Source organism: Rhinolophus sinicus, linkage group LG07, assembly GCF_036562045.2.
Source record: "Rhinolophus sinicus isolate RSC01 linkage group LG07, ASM3656204v1, whole genome shotgun sequence".
NCBI classification, from domain to species: Eukaryota; Metazoa; Chordata; class Mammalia; order Chiroptera; family Rhinolophidae; genus Rhinolophus; species Rhinolophus sinicus.
The window spans coordinates 119,432,398-119,443,730 of NC_133757.1; the positions used below are offsets into that span (position 1 = coordinate 119,432,398).

The 11,333-nt window shown below is 35.9% G+C and overlaps 1 pseudogene; it reads left to right on the top strand.

The window, feature by feature from the left end:
• Positions 1 to 244: 244 nt before the first annotated feature.
• On the top strand, positions 245 to 1,675 carry LOC109456612 (nucleosome assembly protein 1-like 1; annotated as a pseudogene).
• The last annotated feature ends 9,658 nt before the right edge of the window (positions 1,676 to 11,333 follow it).

Below are 11,333 nucleotides of genomic sequence, written 5' to 3' on the forward strand. Positions count from 1 at the left end.
TTCAAATTCAGCTAATATTTCCGTTTCCGATGATAAAAAAGCCAATCCTGTCATTTAACAAACATTTCTTAGTACCTGCTATGTGCCTGCCATGGTGTTAAGTATCAGGGATAGAAAGGTGAGTGAGACATGGTCTTTCTTCACAGTCTAGTGGGGGGAAGAGAAATTTTTAAAATAATCACATGCAGCTTTTTTCAGTCTGCTCGCGGCATGCCTCCTGCTGCTCCTGCCGCTTCCCTGAGTCCCTGCCGCACAGTCCCCGTGCGAGCCACCGATATTTGGCATTCTTACAACATGGCAGACATCGACCACAAAGAACAGTCTGAACTTGATCAAGATTTGGATGATGTTGAAGAAGTAGAAGAAGAAACTAATGAAGAAACAACAATCAAAGTGCATCAGCTCACTGTTCAGACAATGCAAAATCCTCAGATTCTTGCAGCGCTTCAAGAAAGACTTGATGGTCTGGTAGAAACACCAACAGGATACATTGAAAGCTTGCCTGGGTGGTGAAAAGATGAGTGAATGCTCTCAAACACCTTCAAGTTAAATGTACACAGATAGCGTCTAAGTTCTATGAGGAAGTTCACGATCTTGAAAGAAAGTATGCTGTTCTCTATCAGCCTTTATTTGATAAGCAATTTGAGATCACTGATGCAATTTATGAACCTACAGAAGAAGAATGTCAATGGAAACGAGATGAGGAAGATGAAATTTCAGAGGAGCTGAAAGAAAAGGCCAAGATTGAAGATGAGAAAAAGGATAAAGAAAAACAAGACCCCAAGAGAATTCCTGAATTTTGGTAGACTGTTTTTAAGAATGTTGACTTGTGGGTGGCCGGTCAGTGGTTGGAGTGCAGTCTTCATAACATCAAGGTCTCCAGTGCAATTCCCACATGGGCCAGTGAGCTACGCTCTCCACAACTAGACTGAAAACGACGACTTGACATGAGGCTGATGGGTCCTGGAAAAATACACTGTTCCCCAATATTTCCCAATTAAAAAAAAAAAAAAATGTTGACTTGCTGAGTGATATGGTTCAGGAACATGACAAAACTATACTGAAAGCACTGAAAGGTACTAAAGTGAAGTTCTCAGATGCTGCCCAGCCTATGAGTTTTGTCTTGGAATTTCACTTAGAACCCAGTGAATAGTTCACAAATGAGGTGCTGACAAAGACATATAGGATGAGGTCAGAACCAGATGATTCTGCTCCCTTTCCTTTCATTGGACAAGAAATTATGGGTTTTACAGAATACCAGATAGATTGGGAAAAAGGGAAGAATGTCACTTTAAAAACCATTAAAAACAGAAACATAATGGACGTAGAACAGTTCGTACTGTGACCTAAACAGTTTCCAATGACTCTTTAATTTTATTTAATTTATTTATTTATTTATTTATTGCCCCTCCTGAAGTTCCTGAGAGATCTGGGCAATAATGCTGAACCTATCCTTACTGCAGACTTTGAAATTGGTCACTTTTGACATGAGCGTATAATCCCAAGGTCAGTGTTACAATTTACTGGAGAACATATTGAAGATGATGATGATTATGATAAAGAAGGTGAAGAATCGGATGAGGGTTATCAGCTCTTTGAAGAAGTCAAAAGCTGCAGTAAATCTTTTTCAATAAAAGCTGTCTGGGTGTCAAAAAAAAATCACACTGCAGTGTAGTGAGTACTAATGTAGAAATGTGGATGTTTTAGGTTTTGATATTTTTTGTTGTTGTTTTTGATATATAACAACAACTTCCTCCTAAAGAGAGCCTATAAAATGAAACTCCTTGATGAGATTTGGTAGATAAGTTTAAATAGAACCTCAAGAGTTAAACTGTTTTGCATAATAGAGAAGAAGAATTTGACAATTTAGCAGAAACATCTAGGACAGCAGTGTCCAGTAGAGATATAATGTGAGCTACATATATAATTTTTGTGTGTCTTGTAGTCACATTTTTTAAAAGCAAAACAAAAAAGGTGAAATTAATTTTAATAGTATATTTAATGCAATATATCCAAAACACTGTCATTTCAACACATCGATATTTGGGGGAAAAAATATATTGCTGAGCTATTTCGTGTTCTTTTTTCGAAGTGTTCAGAATCTGGTGTGCATTTCACCCTTACAGCACATCTGATCTCAAAGTAGCTGCACTTCAAGTGCTCAAAAGCCAACACAGGTTACCAGTGGCTAATGCATTGGACAGCACACATCCAGTAGGTGAGAAAAGGGGGAGTAACCCATGAGACTGGAGAAGCCTGTGTGCCGTGTAATATGATCTCTCCCTATAAGCCCCATAATCTTCAGTTAAGGCTACCATCCTCACAAATACCTGATGTAAGGGATTTGTGTTGCAGAAAATGATGCAGCTAAATTTCATGTGGTGTGGGTCAAATGTGCAGCAGCATATTTAAGGGCAAGAAGGCACGAAAGGATGTGAATAAGTAGCTGAAGAGGTCTAGGAGTTGTTATTAGGAGATAAATCCAGACAGATGTGCTGGGCTGACAATGGAAAGGACTCTGAGTGCTATGTGAAGGGCTTTGGCTTTATGTTGAACACAGTAGGGAACTAGGGAGTGTATTTATGCCTGAAAAGATATGAACAGACTTCTGTATATCTTCATTTGGATGTCACACAGGCATTCAAACTCAATATAATCAAAATTTCACTCATCGTTGAACCATTCCTTCAAACCTGTAATTTCTCTGTTTCTTAATTCTTCCTACTCTTATCCTCCCAAATCTACTTCCTAATATCCTACAAGGCTAACTACTTTTCTTACTCTTCACTTCCCTAACTCTATTTCAAGCCATCACCATGTCCCAACGGGATTATTACCACTGGTCTTTGCCTTCAAACTGGATCATTTTCAATCCATCCCCACAGGGAGATAATATGCAGCATAAATCATATAGTTTCCTGTATGTCTCCTTCTTTTCTTAGAAGAAATCCCCAGTCTCCTAAACTTAGTTTAGAAGGCACTGAGTCATCTGGCTCTTGATTACTTCTCCAGCTTTACTGCAACCCATTTTCTTCCCACTCTCCAGTCACTGAACTTCTTTCAGTCCATCAAATGTGCCCACCACTTGGCTTTTGCCAAGGGCTGTGTCTTCTGTATGAAACATACTTCCTAATTCTGTGGTCTTTATATGCATGACCTTCTGGAAATCTTTTCAATTGTCCCCAAGTATAAGTTAGATTACCCTTTTATATGGCTCTCTAGTACCCTGTATTTCTCCTATCATAAGACTTTGTATGCGCTTTTGTTATTTCCCATTAATGTGATAGGTTCCCAATAAATTTATTTCTCCACCAACATGAAGAAAAATCATGTCTTTTCCCAATGGTAGCTCCAGGACATACCATAGCTCAGATCTAAGTACTCAATCAGTGTTTGCTGAATGATTAATTTATATCAGCAGATTGGAGGTTGGAGAGATAAGGGGGAGGTATCAAGTTAGATTACTGTGGTAGGCTGCATAGTAGATATTGAAAACCTGAAATAATGCAGGAGGACTCATAATGTGTGGGGGATGAGTGAAGTATAGTAAGAGATATATAGAAAGTAAATTTGGCAGGACTTAGTAACTTACTGGATGTAGGAGGTAAGGAAGAAGAGTTAAAAATGATTTCCAATTTTAAATCTTAGATGGTTAGTGACACCAGTAAAAGACAAAACACAAAACAGTCGCAAGCTTGTGCATAGGTAACGTACAATAAGGCTGCAAAGGAATAATGAGGTTGATTCTGAAAATATTTTAAGGGAAATGTAGGAACTCCAACTACTGACTGAGAACCTCCTACTGGAAATAAAGATCTGAAAATGCAGGGGAAAAAGTAGGAAATAGAGATACAAAGTTGAAAGTCATTAGTCTATTGATGATCGTTGAAGTCAGAAGAATGGATAAAATTGAGAAGCAAGAGTATGTAGCATGAAAAGGAAAGACAATGAGGATAGTACCTGAAGGGCATCAATTCTAAGGATTAGGCTAAAACATAGAAGCCGTAGTATTTCTTCCAAAAACAGTAGATTGAACACATTCATCTACTTTCAGTCTATTCATAAACCTGCACTAATATTATAATACAGATATTTTTACTTAAAAGTATAACTCATCAAGACAGGCAGAACAAGAATGCGACAAGAAGAAGAAAAAAACATATAATTTGGAAGATGAAAATATTTAGACATATGGTAAATAATTTACAAGCTGGAGGGAAAAAAAACAAAAACACTGTTATCTTACTCCATATTGATGGTGGCCAAGAAGCAAGCCAATTTATGTAACATCATCCCAAAAGGCTTAGTAAGAACTGGCAGTACTATATACTTCAGAAACCTGGGGTAAAGTTCTACCCACATGTTCAGTGCTTCCATTTCATTTTTCAGTTATCAACTCTTAAGTATGAGCAGACAACCAAGTATTACAAAACAACAAAAGAGAGTTGCTACTATGAAATACAAAAATCAAAACAGACAGTCAAATGAAAGTTGAAGGAGACTTATTTTGCAGGGAGAATAAAATTCCAAAGAAAATTGCTATACCCTTAGGGATAAAAGAAATAAAATACTGCAACCATGAACAAGAACAAGGCACCATTTTTAAAAAAATCATATAAAGAAAGAACATTCTGAGAACAAAAAGAGGGATAAAGTCCTGGAAAATTAGAACTGTACAGTAGAAATGAAAAATTCAGGAAGATAAGTTTGAAGAGAAATCTAGGAAATGTTCTAGAAAGTTGGACAAAAAGAGAAAGAGATTAAACAAATATAAGAAAATTTCTGCGATCATCAAGAAGTTATAATAAAATAGGAGCTTCATAAAGAACAGAGAATAAAGGAGAAAACCATTTATATTATTTTCCTATGGCTGCTATAACAAAATACCACAAACTTGAAACAACACAAATATATTGCCATATAGTTCTGAAACCAGAATACTAAAATGTCAGTCTCACTGGGCTAACACTAAGGTGTTGGCAGGGCTGGTTCCTTCCAGATATGCTATGAAAGAATCCATTTCTTTGCCTTTTCCAGCTTGTAGTAACCATACCTATTCCTCGGCATGTGGTTCCCTTCCGCTATCCTCAAAGTACATTATGCCAATCTCTGCTTCTGTCCTCGCATGGCCTTCTCTCTCACTCTGACTTCTTCTATAGAAGAACCATTACATCAGGCCTACCCAGATAATCCAGGATAATCTTCCTATGTCAATTTAACTTGATAACATCTGCAAAGTCCTTTTTGCCATACGGGGTAACATCCACAGATTCCAGAAGTTAGGATATGGACATCTTGGGAGGCAGGGGGCAAGGAGAGCATTATTCTGCCTAGTGCACCATTGATGAAAGAATTCATGAAAATTTCCTGCAACTGAAAGATCTGCATTAGGAGATTAAAAATATCCCTTACTTCCCAGCCCAGTAATTAAAACAGAGATGCAATAAAACACAGTGTAGTGAAATTTTACAAAATCAGAAACATGAAGATCCTATAGGTGACAGTACAAACCATAAAGATGTAATGCTTCTCAAGAACACACTAAATATAGAAAACAGTGGAAGAAAATCATTTCCAACCTTCTAGTCCACAACAAACTAAACTATTATTCAAGTGTCAAATTGGTGTAAACCTGATACCGAAACCTGACAAAGATACTACAAGAAATGCAAAATACAGGCCAATATTTCACACAGATCAAAAAATTCTAAATGAAATATTAGTAAATCAAATCCAGCAGCATATTAACAGGATAAGATGTCAGCACCTAGAAGAGTTAATCCCAGAATGCAAGGTTGGTTTAACCTTTGAGACACAATCAATGTAAACTACCGCATCAACAGAATAAAGGAAAAAAAACAATATAAATATATCAATAGACTAAGGAAAAGCAACTGATAAAATTCAACATCTATGCATGATTAAAAACTCTCAGCAAACAAGCAATGCAGGAGAACCTTCTCAGTCTTATAAAGGGCATCAAAGAAAAACTTATAGGCAATATTATACTTAATGGTGAAGTAATGAACACATTTCCCCTGAGAAAAGTAGAGTAAGAGGAGCAAGAAGACTGTCCACATCACTGCTCTATTCAGCATTGTTGAGAAAGTCCAAGCTACTACTATTAATATAACACTAGGGAAACATATTAAATGTGTAAACATTAGAATGGAAAAAGCTGCATTATTCATAGATAATATTTTTATACATCTAGAAAATCCAAAATAATCTACAAACTATTTCAATTATTATTATTATAAACACATTGAGCAAGGTCACTGGAGACAAGTTCAACATACAAGTACAAAAATTCATTGCATTTTATTTACTAGCAACAAACAATTGGCAAATGAAATTTTTTAAATACCATTTCAAAAGCATCAAAGAAATAAAATATCTGTGAGTAAATCCAATAGAAGTTGTACAAAATCTTTGTATTAAAAGCTATAAACACTGATGGGGGAAACTAAAAAAAATCTAAATTAGTGGAATAACATATTTGTGGATTAGAAGAATCGATAGTGTTAAAATGTCAAATCTTGCCTAAAATCACCTATAGATTTGAATCAATCCCAATTACCAACCCTGGCTTTTTATATTTTGGTTTTGTTTTTGTTTGGTTTTTTATAGACATTGACAAGCTGATTACAAAATGTATATGAAGATGCAGAGCAGCTTGAATAGCCAAGACTTTGAAGAACCTTGAGGAAGAATTAAGGTAGAGGACTTATACTTCCAACTATCAAAATATAGTATATATCTACAGCAATCAAGGTTATGTTAATGGTCCAAAGATAGGTAAACATATCAACGGAACAGAACAGAATTCAGAAAGAGACCCAAACATATACAGTCGCCTGATCTACTCAAAGATGTCACTGCAATTCAATGGGGCACACAATGTTTTTCTCAATAAAGGATACAGCAGATTGGATATCCAAATGGGGGAAAAACTAGCTTTGGTCCATACTTTACATCACATTCAAAACATTAATTTTAAGTAGATCATAAACCTAAATGTTAAAATTTTTTTCTGAAAATCTCTAGAAGTAAATATAAAACAGTATTTTGTGATCTACTCATACATTGTAATATTAAGTAGGAAAAAAAGAAAAACTATTGGTAAACACAATAATATGGATGAATCTCAAAAACATATGAAGAAAACATAAATGCAAAAAGGCACATACTATGTGATACCATTTTTATGAGGTTCAAAAAGGCAAAATTAATACATGTTATAGTAATCAGACTAATGGTAATCTCTGAAAGTGGGGGTATTGTCTACCATTGGGGCACTCAGAAACCTTTCTGACTGATGGAAATGTTGTATGTTTTCATTTGGGTGGTGTACACAGGTATATATATATATATAATTTATATATGTAAAAAGCCATCAAACTGTGCCTCTAAGACTTGTGCAATTTACTCTATGTAAATTTTACCTCAATAAAATGTAAAAGGCTTAATTGATATTTCAGGGTAGAATATAAACATTTTTAGACATGCAAAGTCACAAACTATGCTTTCTGTGAAGCTATTCGAGGCTGTATTCTAGAAAATGAGAGAGTAAACCAACAATGAGGAAGTCCTGGGATAGAAAAAAAATAGCATATCAAACCAGAGAGAAGGTGAAGGGATCCCAGCATGATGATAAATCAATCCCAGAATGTCCCAGGGAAAACAGCCCAGACGGCATGGAGCAAGCTCTGGGACAAATTACTCCAAAACAAAACAATAATTTAGTAGAATGCCTCATACATTTGCACATCTAGAAAGGAGATGTAGGCAATTAGGTTTCATTAGTGAAAGGTATATAAAAAGCAAGAACAATAAATAAGGTGACCATTTTTTTCCCTAAGGAAATCATAAATTGTGTAAGGAAATCAACATAAACATAGTTTACTTCCTAACTTGGCTCTTTGAACAGCAGTTACATGGTTATAATCATGCGATCACTAAATAGCTACTATCCAACTATAACATAAATATGAAAGGGCTTAAACAATCAGCTAAGAGGTGAAAAGGTTCCCTCCAAGGTGAAGGGAATAGTGGAGAGCACGTCTGGAGACTGCTGTTTCTGTAGTAAACCTGGCAGCATATTTCAACCCCTTAAGTGATGTGCATGCACAATTTTTATTTAAATAAAATATTCAAAAATTTTCAGAAACAGGACGGGAGGGATGCAAAAGAGATTAAGAGGTGATCAGTCAGGAAACGAACTTTAGAAGGACTAATGATTGGACTGAGTGATAGATTGCTGCTGATCACAGTCTAGACGGACTAGTTCAAGGTTTTCAAATTAAGTTTTCAATGCTGTACCCTTGCGTTTCAACCCTACCATTTTTCAGAGCAAGACAACCTTTCTTTTTGAAACTCCTTTTTTTAATGCAAAATGTCTTAAATAATTTGTGACGCATTCATTCTGTCAGCATGTTATGCTGGCAGGGAAAAGGAATTTCCTTTTCCTGTTACTGCTATCTCTCAACACCTTCAGCAGAGGATTTATTACTTATTAAAGCAGATGACATTCCCTAAGAGTCTTCAGGAATTATAAACAATTACAGGAAAGAGAACGGTTTCCAGTACCAAACAGGCAATAATGATGGAATCCACTACTGAATATGCCAGCAAGACCAGAGAGTTGAGAGAGCAAGCACAGTGTTTTAACCTTTATTCTAGCTGATAGAAGATGATGCAGTATTCTATTATCCTCAGTGACAAGTGATTTATTGGGATACTTTCTTTTCTTCCAAACTGTTTTAAACCACGGTTTTTTTGTCCAATTGCACTGATTTTTCATCTTAGTGCATGTATGGGACTGTAAATATTTGCACAGTCACTTAAAAAAGAAAACACAACGACATTCTCAGCTCTGGCGATTCTCACTTTAATGCTACACCACAAATGGAGTTTCCCTTGTTGCATGACAAAACAGCCTTATTTAGGCAGACTTTCCTTAGTAGCCTTGTCTAAAACTAACCAAAAGCTTAGGAAATTCCTACTAACATTTCCCCAAAAATCTGCTTTCTAAAATCTTGTTTTAGAAAAACACCATAGTTTAGGGAGCCAGATATTCTTACTAAACAAGAAAATTACTTTAAACAGACACTGAAGGATGCAGAATGCATATTAAAGGCTGATGGTGAGACTGGAGTGATTATGTATGTGCCATTTTTCAGGTCCGAAATCCTGGTTTATGTTTTCCTGGCCCTCAAGGGAGATGAGATTGTCAGTCTTTTGGTAATCGATCAGAAAACCATCAGAAAAGAGGTTTTGCTGTGGTTCTGAAATAAGAACAAAATATTTAAGAACCTTTCCTCCTAAGGCTCTTCTCCAATGAAGAGAAAGACCTGTACTTCAGATCCCTGATAGAGTGGCAGCTTGTATTTGGTTTTCAGGTAGGGAGTTGGTGGGGAGTACTAGAATGCTAAATCAAATGGTGCTTTGCAACACTGATCTTTTTGACAAATTGCCCAGATTTCATGGTTAATGAGCCATTGTTATCTGTGTTCTGTAGATGTACAAAATTAAAGTTCCAAACGACTAAAGACTACCACTCTAGTGCATTTTCCATTATTGATTGCCTTTTATAATTTTCTTACATACTCAAATTCAGAACTGTATATGCATGAAATGAGGAAAAAAATAAAGGAAGAATGTGATAACAATCAGTACGGTTTTCAGGTTGCTTTTTATTATTAAATATATAACCTAGAAAGTGGGAAGTATAAAGTATTGATATCGAAAGTTTAGATTAGGGAACAAAAGAATTGGATTCTGACATTTTACTGAGTAGTTTATTAACCTTTATGCATCAAGGGCTTTAATCATCTGTCAAAAAAATAAAATGAAAGAAGACATTGATTCTAAAATTCTAACTCAAAAAAAGGTCTTTGTTTTTTTCAAAATATCATAATTTCTATGATATTAATCTACAGTATCATCTGTTTAAAATATTCAATGATTTATCTATTTTTATAATTTCATGTTTATTTTTAATATTAGTCTTTTGATTTAGATAGATTTAAACATCACACACATAAAGGATATTGGGAAAATTTGTTGTGTGCAGGATGGTGTGAATAATATTTATTTGATATTAAAATTATGATATTAAGCTGTCATTAGTTGTTTTAATTGATATTATGAAATATTTCAGCCATATTAAAAAGCATAGATATAATAAACATCAACCACCTGGTGAAATAACTTTCCAGGCCCAAGACAGAGCTGCTCCTGCCCAGGGTGCCACAAACCGAAACTTAAGATAACTTTCTTATCCCTGTAAATGCTCCACTTGACCAAAAATACAGTATTTTCAGTCAGCCAACCACCAAATGCCAAGCCAGCTCTGCTCTATACCGTAATCCCCCCTTATTCCTGGGGGATGCATTCCAACACTCCCAGTGGATGCCTGAAGCCACAGTACGAAACCCCATATATGCTGTTTTTTTCCTACGAGACACACCAATGATAAAATTTAACAAAAATTCGGCACAGTAAAAGATTAACAACAGTAACTAATAATAAGATAGAACTATTATAACAATACACTGTAGTCAAAGTTATGTGCATGTGGCCTTTCTCTCTGTCTCTCTCAAAATATCGTATTGTACTTTACTTACCTTCTCACCTCAAGGAAGCACTTTCCGTCTTCTCTTTGGCTACCCAAATAGCCAGCATCACTACTCTTGCTCTGTGGGGCCATTGTTAAGTAAAATAAGGGTGATTTCCATACAAGCACTATGATGCCTCAATAGTTGATCTGAAAACCAAGATGGCTACTGAGTGACTAATGGGCAGGGAGCGTGTACAGCGTGGAGGGCGTGCAGCGTGGAGACGCTGGACAAAGGGATGAGTCACATCTCGGGCAGATGGAGAGAGCCAGGCGAGATTTCTTCACGCTACTCAGAACAGTGCACAATTTAAAACTTACAAATTGTTTATTTCTGGAATTTTCTATTTAATATTTTTGGACCTTGGTTGACCTGGCTAACTGAAACCACAGAAAGAAAAACCACGGATAAGGGAGAACCACTGGACTGATTTTTCTTGTTCCTTCTCATCCCAAACAAGGTTAACTATGTGACTCCCAGTCAATCAGATATTTTCTGCTTTTCTCTTCCTTGTTCTTTATTCTTTATCCTTCCTGCCTTCTGCTCTATTTTGCAGTTCTCCGAATGGAGAGACTGTCTGCTTCGTGAAATGCTAAAGTTTGTTTGTATTACCTAAATTGTCTTCTTTAATCATTTTTTAACACACCCAATTTAAGAAAAAATTCCATTCATCTCCCTCTGTGTCTCAAAGTAGCCATTATCCTAAATTTGGTG